At 41.6% G+C, this 7,722-nt stretch overlaps 1 long non-coding RNA gene across 1 annotated transcript; it reads right to left on the bottom strand.

Moving 5' to 3' along the window:
• Positions 1 to 3,364: 3,364 nt before the first annotated feature.
• LOC121138864 lies at positions 3,365 to 7,146 on the bottom strand. Its single transcript, XR_005875739.1, has 2 exons — positions 7,047 to 7,146; positions 3,365 to 6,589 (listed from the first exon to the last, which is right to left on the bottom strand). It is a non-coding gene; the product is annotated as an uncharacterized LOC121138864 (long non-coding RNA).
• Between the last annotated feature and the right edge of the window lie 576 nt (positions 7,147 to 7,722).

Genomic DNA, 7,722 nt, shown 5'->3' with positions numbered 1-7,722 from the left:
CTGGAGTAGCATTTGGGGGTGGGGGACACACCCTTATCACCTCACCTTTGGCAGGTTTTTGTCCCACTTCAGAGTACACACCAGACCACCAGGTGGTTTTGTTTCCTCAAGCTCTATCTTTGCAGGAACTGCCTTCAGTTATTCTGATTTCATTTGGACCCTGATTCTTTGCAGCATGTCCCAGTCACTTCAGAAAGGCCCCATCCTAGCACGTTCTAGGTTAGTATTTCTGGCCTTGCAGCATGTAATCAACAATTTGAAGAGAACCATGTTGTGGGAATTTGGCCTTTCAGTCTAATGACCAATGGAATAGAGTGGGTCGGCCACTGGGCATGGTTTTCTCTGAGGATATGTGATGCCTTAAAAAGGGAGGGAAGAGAGTTGTGCTTTCTCTGGGACTTGGAACTTTCCTTACACCAAGGCTCTATGAACTGATCTGGAATTTTCCCCATCCTTGCCTGGCGGACCAAGAGGCAGTTGGCTGCTTCATTGTGTATTCCTCAGTGTGCCATTTCCATTTCATCCCTTAATCAAATAGTCCTGATCCACGACATCCATGGATTGTGATTTTAACTGGCACCCAACGTGGGGCTAACCCAACGGTTACCTGCTCCGGCTTGTGGCCAGCCCCCTTGGCCCACCACCAGGTTTGGTCAGGGTGCTTAGTTACACACCCAAACTTCATCTTTTGAAATTTCTACTCTACCAGACATACAGATGACATTCAAGATAATTTCTAAACTTTCCTCAAGTTTAACATACCTGATATCTTGTGTATGATTCAGTGGAATCATCTACAATAGCCACAGGGTATCTCAATTTACTATTTATTTATCTGTTTACTTATCTTTACAGGGTCACATGTGTTCTAGACTAGCCTCAAGCTTGCTACACACATGGGTTTACATAGTGCTGAAGATGGAACCCTGAGTTTTTTTAAAGCTAGACAGCACTCTATGATTTGAGTTGCATCCCCAGCCTCCACAATTATTTTTGAGAAAAGACCTATTTGGTCATTTGTCCAGCTTTTTTAGGTATTTAGACACCTCATCTATTCCTGGAATCCTTGTCTATTCTCCAAAACTGAACTTTGTCTCGGAAATATTGAATGTAATTTGGGAAACTACCAAGCAGAGTCAAAATGGTGCTTCTATTTCGTCTGCTGCTGTCACTAGTTTCTTAGTTGAACATTTGCATCCTGGGCAGAGGGTGTTGGTGTTGCTATTGCTTTTAAATTGGTGACAAGGCTCATGCCCACATGAATGTAATCTGATTCTCTGCAGAAGGGGGACAGCCCACTTATCTTTGATCTCCTTTTCTCCCTCCTTCTAATTCTCTCTAATAAATGTTTTCTTGGGAGGATTAATGATTCTCTCTCTCTATCTCATTTTGTAGCCCTAACTGTCCTGCAATTCACAGAGACCCACCTGCCTCTGCCTCCCGAGTATTGTGAGTAAAGACATGTACTACCATCACCACCCAGCTGGATTAGTAATTCTAATAAGTGCTTATGTGCATTCCAGTAAAAGTTTACTAAATTGGGGAGAGAATGCAAACAGTAGTCAATCAACTTCGACACCAGATTTCTAATAGAAAACAAATCTTTTTTTTTTTTTTTTTTTGGTTTTTACGAGACAGGGTTTCTCTGTATTGTTTTGGAGGCTATCGGTCCAGCCCAGCCTCGAACTCACAGAGATCTGCCTGCTTCTGCTTCCCGAGTGCTGGGATTAAAGGCATGCGCCACCATCGCCTGGCAGAAAACGAATCTTACAATTAAAGAGTCTTTGATTGAAGGCAGCTTTTCAAAAATTTTGTACATATGACCTAGGCAGAATGACTGGTGCCTTTAATCCCAGCACTCAGAAAGCAAAGGCAGGTGGATTTCTATGAGTTTGAAGCCAGTTTAGTTTACATAGCAAGTTCCAGGCCAGACAAAGTTACATTGTGAGAATCTATCTCAAAAAAAAAATGTGTGTGTGTGTGTGTGTGTGGTGTATATTTGTGTTTCTGGGTGAGCGTGCTGTGAGTATGTAGATAGGCACAAGTATGTGAGAGTGTGTTTAGAGGGGCCAGAGCTTGACATTAGGTGTCTTTTGCATTCATTCATCACATTAGTTTTTGAGACAGGGTATGTCACTGAACACATAGCTCACTGATTAGCTAGAATGGCTGGCCAGCGAACTCTGTGAATCTGCCTGTCTCCTGCCTGCAATACTAGGGTTAGGGATGCCTGTCATCATGTCTTTCTGGGGATCCAGACTCACTCCCCAGTGCTTGTGTGACAGGCTCTTCAACAACAAAGCTCTCTAACATCTCCCAAGCTCTGAAGATAAAATTTTAAATATTTTAGTTATAAAATAATTCCATAAATTTCTAATAATAAGAAAAAAATAAAAATCACTTAGAATCTCTTCACAAAGGATAACCACCGACTGGGATTTGGGATTTTGATTTTCAGGTTTCAATTTTTTATTTATTGGCTGATGTTTGTGGTGGCAGTGACTGAATGCAGGACTTGGCACCCATCAGTATCCCCAGGACCGCAGACTGTATTCTTAATGTCTGTCTCTAGACACTGTACCGATCATACATATATAGGGTTATAATAGACTTCTTTTCTAGAAGTTGTATATACCTAAAAATTCTGCTTAAATGTATAGTAGTGAATGACTGTCTTCCAATTATTAACGGATGCCTTTTTAATCATGGTAATATAATCAACATTCTAAGATGTTCTTATTTTATCCTTGGTTTGTATATCCATTTGTCACTCATTCAACTAGCATTTATGGAATGGTGTCTCTGCTTCACGGGCTGAGCGCACAGCCATTATTTAATTTAAATATTTAACTTCAGCTGTAATGGCTTTACTAAATACTCTTCCTGAAGCCTAGTTTTAACAGCTTGTGCTTCTTGGCTTTAAAAATTGTGTGCCTAATTTTTAATGTACCAAATAATGTAAATTTCACTTTATTTTCATCATTTTTCCCCCCTAAGGAATGAGGGCTAAAAATGAACATCTTTGTTCATGGAAATTGCTGCTTGAAGGAAAACAATTAAGATCTTACACATGGGAAGCAAAAACCCATCTGATGAAGGCAAAGAGAAATTTAAATTATGATTTTCTGCTTATGAAAATGACTTTGTTTATGAAGTGGAGTTTGGCAATCTCGCTCAATGAATATAGTAATTTAAGCAAATTTTGCATTAAGAATGAATCCTAATAAGAATTCTCTATTGTGACATTGTAAGAGTTTAATGGCCATGTGTTTTACAGCAAGTTTCTGAAAGAGTTGGTCAAGTACCAGAAGCTCACCATGATGACAAATGGCTCTCAAGGAACTGCTTTGAAAGAAAACACTACTTTTTGTTTTTAAAACAAATTTGTTTAAACACCAGACATACTCCAGTACCCGTAAATCACATTCTTTGACTAGAAACTCTGAAGGGGCAGCTTTGTCTTTCAGGTCTTTCTTTCTTTTCAAAAACTTAAATTACGTTTTATCTATGTATTGTGTATGTGCACGCACACATCAGAAGCCAAGTCTAGAACTCAGGCTATAGGACTTTACCCACTGAGCCAACTGCAGTCTCCTTTCTAAGTCTTATCCCTGTGTCTTCCAGGGCAGCAAAGAGTTAGACAGTGTGTTATCGCTGCATTTCCTGCTGTGTTTTTCTTAAGCAAGCAATCGGTACCCTGTGGGTTGGCTCAGGCTTTGCAGCTCCTCAATCTGACCATAAAAATATGAGCCTTTTCATTTTCTGAGTCCCTCTTTAATGATGTTTCTTATAGATCATCCTCAGAGTTTTACTATGGCTCTCCCAATAAATGGAAGACCTTTGTCTCAAACAATCACAAATCTACATTGATTTACAAATGTAACTGCTACTGTGATTGTAATGGCCTAGTTTCAAGTAATGTTATTTATAGTACAAATCGCATAAAATCAATGGGAATACAAACTACTGTTGTTCATTTTCAGAAATGAGTAAGATGGCTTCCAAGTTTTCTGATTGCAAAGCATGTATCTTCATTTGATTAAATAGTTCTAGAGTTACATTTGCAGATTAAAGAAAAGCAATGACCTGAGGAAGGGTGTTCATTCATTTCCGAGTTTGTCATTTCCCTGACCTGGCTGCCTAACCTGTTTCACGTGGATAAACATGGACCATGTCTAGGGCTGGATCCAAGTCACACAGGATTGGGTATGGATACAACTTCTTAGCCTCTTTTAAGGAAAAGGTTAAAAAAGTTACTTTTATAAGACTTATGAAAAGAAATAACCAGAGAAACTTGGCATTGGGGCTACTAACTAGCCCAGGTATAGATGAACATGATGGGCTTTGGTGGTAAATCCACCTCTGGACTTACAGATGCATAGCAAACTGAGCCAGGCAGCTGAAGTAAGCAGCCTATCAGAATGTAATAGACTTGTGTATGGCTCATGGAATTAATTGAGTTACACAGAGCAGGCACTGTGGCATGGAAAACTGTTCATTCCTCTGGATGCCTTAGTAAAAGATCTTTTCTCAGTACCCAGGAGAGAATTCTATGGACTCATCCACGGCATGGGCAATTTGATTCTCTCCAAAGGATGAACAGAACTGTCTCTGATTACTTGAATGATCGCTCTTAGGGTTATCAAAAACAACATCCAAAATAAAATTGTATAACAGCTAATTTGATTTGTGTCTATAAGCCTAGATGAAGATTTAAAAATACTTAGTTGCTCACATTTATGAATAATTAACTAATAACATAAGGTAGTGTATAAAACAGGCAAATTAATGGCAGACCAAAACCATGGGATGGCAGAAATCTTGAGGTCCTGCAGGATGCCCCACACTCGGAGAAAGGTACATACAGTTTCACCCACAGACACCATCTCAATACAGATGAGACCTCACTAGGAGAATCAATAAAAGCCTTTCACATTCAGGGTAGGTTTTGGGGAAGGGGGACTCAGAGAGGCTCACTTGGAACAGCGGGTGAAGGCCACAGCACCCAAAGAAAGGTCATCGACATCAAACCAAAAATATCAGGCTCTAGAAATTACCATGCCCCACCTTGGCCTTCCATCTGAGGGCTGATCCCAGAAACCTAGACTGGAGGTCACCAAGAACTCGTGCTCTTAATTATCCTAACCCAGAGAATGTGAAGGGACGCTTGTGGAAGATTAAGATGGCAACTGTAGATTAGCTAGATCGAATAGAGAAGAAGAAGGAAGCTGGGTAGTTTTTTTGCTTAAAATAGCGACTTAATCAGCATGGCGTATATAAATTATAAAATTTGCTGCAGTATTTTGAAGCTGCTCCTGGTTTGGTATTTGGCATCATCATCTTTATGCTACAGCCTATTAAAGTATACCAATATGCCTGCGTGACCCTACCTTGAATAAGTTAATAATCAACTTCATGCTTTCATTTTATTACAATGAAAGCTAATTTGATGAATCCTATCTAGTAACTAATGTTAGTCAGAGAAAATCCCGTTTTACAATAATATGAAATCCAATACATAGACACCCATCAGTTATCGGGAGACTCCTTCATATTAGGAGATCTGGGTGTTTGCCGGAAGTTGTAAATGGGAATGTTGTTTCTTAGACATAATTTCGAGCAAACCCACCAGTTTACAGTAGAGTTGGTTAACAGAAAGGAAGGAGTCGGAGGGAGGGCATAGTGAAGGAGAAAGAGTGGCTACGGTGAAGAGTGAGGGACAGTGAGGCGGAGAAAAAGAGAGACAGAAAGAGGAAATATGCCTCTAGGAAGCACAAACCCGCACCTCAAAAGTCACTCATCGAATGAACACAGAGGTGAGCGCGGCTTCGGGGCTGCCAGGGCTGGGTAATGAGCGTCACCCAGCAGGTCCTGCTACGATCTGCTCTGTGCCTCTGGGCACAAGCTGACTCTAATGCCACTGGACGGCTGCCCTGTAAGTGTTTTCTTAAGTCTGGAATCTTGGCAATTTTTACACGCCCATCCAGAGGAAGCCTGCAGAGTGAGAAACACACAGCCAATGTACTTATGGAACCCCGAGTGTGAAGCGATAGTGTTTACATAAGTCTTACACAATTTGAGAATAACGCAATTTGACACAAGAGACAGGTTGATGAAATGTCTGAGTCTTTTTTTTTTTTTTTTTCCTCCTTGGCTTTATAGTTGAGTGGGTAGAACAGAGCCATGGGAAAGCTGAAAGCTGGCTCGGGCTCCTGGCTCTGTGACTGATATCCTGTGATTCAGGGCAAGAGACATGGCTTCGGCCCCGGAATTATTACAGAACAGACTGGGAGGAGAGTCGTGCGAGGGTTTGTACAGTCTCCAGTCTTCTGGGGTGTCAGAAGATTGGGAAGGTTATCCAGCAGACAGCAGCCAAGCCACACGCACTCCAGCCAGTTTCCTCGGGTCAGGTTGTAAAAAGAGAGCTTTTGAAGTCCAAACCTTAACCGGTGTTAGTGTTGGAGCCACGCTGGGCTGCTGGACATCGGAAGCAGCATGGAGGCCTGGGAGAGTGTGATAAGAAAGGGCGGCGCTGGGTTTGGAAATCCATCAGGCTGTGGAATGAACGCATTAGGCGAGCTTCAAGGGCCTGGAGCCAGAAAAAATGACTCGGAGTTAGATGTCATATGTGTGTTCTATCATCAGCAGAGGTAGTAGGGTAATCCCTGGCAGAGGGTAAGGGCATGAGTGCACAGTACAGGGTGGCAGTCATCCCTATCGGGTTCCCAGTGCTCCCTGGGGGCCACTTACACAGCCAACTCCATCACTGTCTTACAGAATGCGCATGGGCACTGCCCCTGGACTCTTGTTACAGATGAGGGAACTGAGGCATGGAAGTTATGAGGGTACCCCCAGGCCATGGCTCAAAGGCTGAGCATGAAGGCTTGCTATGCAGGAATGGAAGCAGAAAGGGATGCCAGTGTTGCCATGTTTTAGATCAGAAATGCAGTTGTTGGCACATGGGTAACAGTTGAAACCAGAGCGATTTCTCCACGTATCCCGTGGGCCATCACAGAATGTAGAAAGCTAGAGGAGTTTGCCATTACCTCCATCCTGGAGAGAAGCAGTTGCATGCTCTGCTTTGCCGTTCCAGGCTTGCTGTACAGCCAGGATGCTTCTCCAGGCTCTGGAGGTGCAGGATGGCTGGCTTCGGTGCCTGGACAGGAGGCGGAGCTTGGTAGCATTACAGAACCACAGACTTAAAGAAACTTTTCTTCACACGAATCATTGTTTTTCCTCTGTGTTAATCTGCAAAATGGAAGGGAGAGTAAGAGGGAAACAGGAGAGATGAATAAAAGGAATATAACGTAGACATTGTCTTCTTGATGTTTGATTAAGTAATGTTTTGACTTGTTTTAAAAAATAAACTGTTTTCTTAACAGAAGACAAAGAGGAAAGTTTGTAATTACTAATTTATTTGAATGAGTCAAGTAGTCTTCCAAACTGGGTAAAATAAATAAACAAATATAGGGGGAAGTTGAAGATAATTACGCCATAATTTACAGGCTAACATAATTTCTCTCTTTTTCTCTCTTTCCTCACACACATACACATACAGAGACAAACACACTGACAATCTGAAAAAAAACCTCATTTCAATAATGTAACTGCTACAATTCATTTAGTTAAGCTCTATTTCAATATTTTAAATGTATTTTTATGTGTATATGTGTGTGCCCCCTTGTCTTTCTGTCTACCATGCACATGCCTACTGCCTACAGA

Source organism: Mesocricetus auratus, unplaced genomic scaffold (assembly GCF_017639785.1).
Source record: "Mesocricetus auratus isolate SY011 unplaced genomic scaffold, BCM_Maur_2.0 Super-Scaffold_6730, whole genome shotgun sequence".
NCBI lineage: Eukaryota > Metazoa > Chordata > Mammalia > Rodentia > Cricetidae > Mesocricetus > Mesocricetus auratus.
The sequence above is the reverse complement of the archived record's forward strand: the minus strand, read 5'-3'. Positions and strand labels throughout refer to the sequence as shown.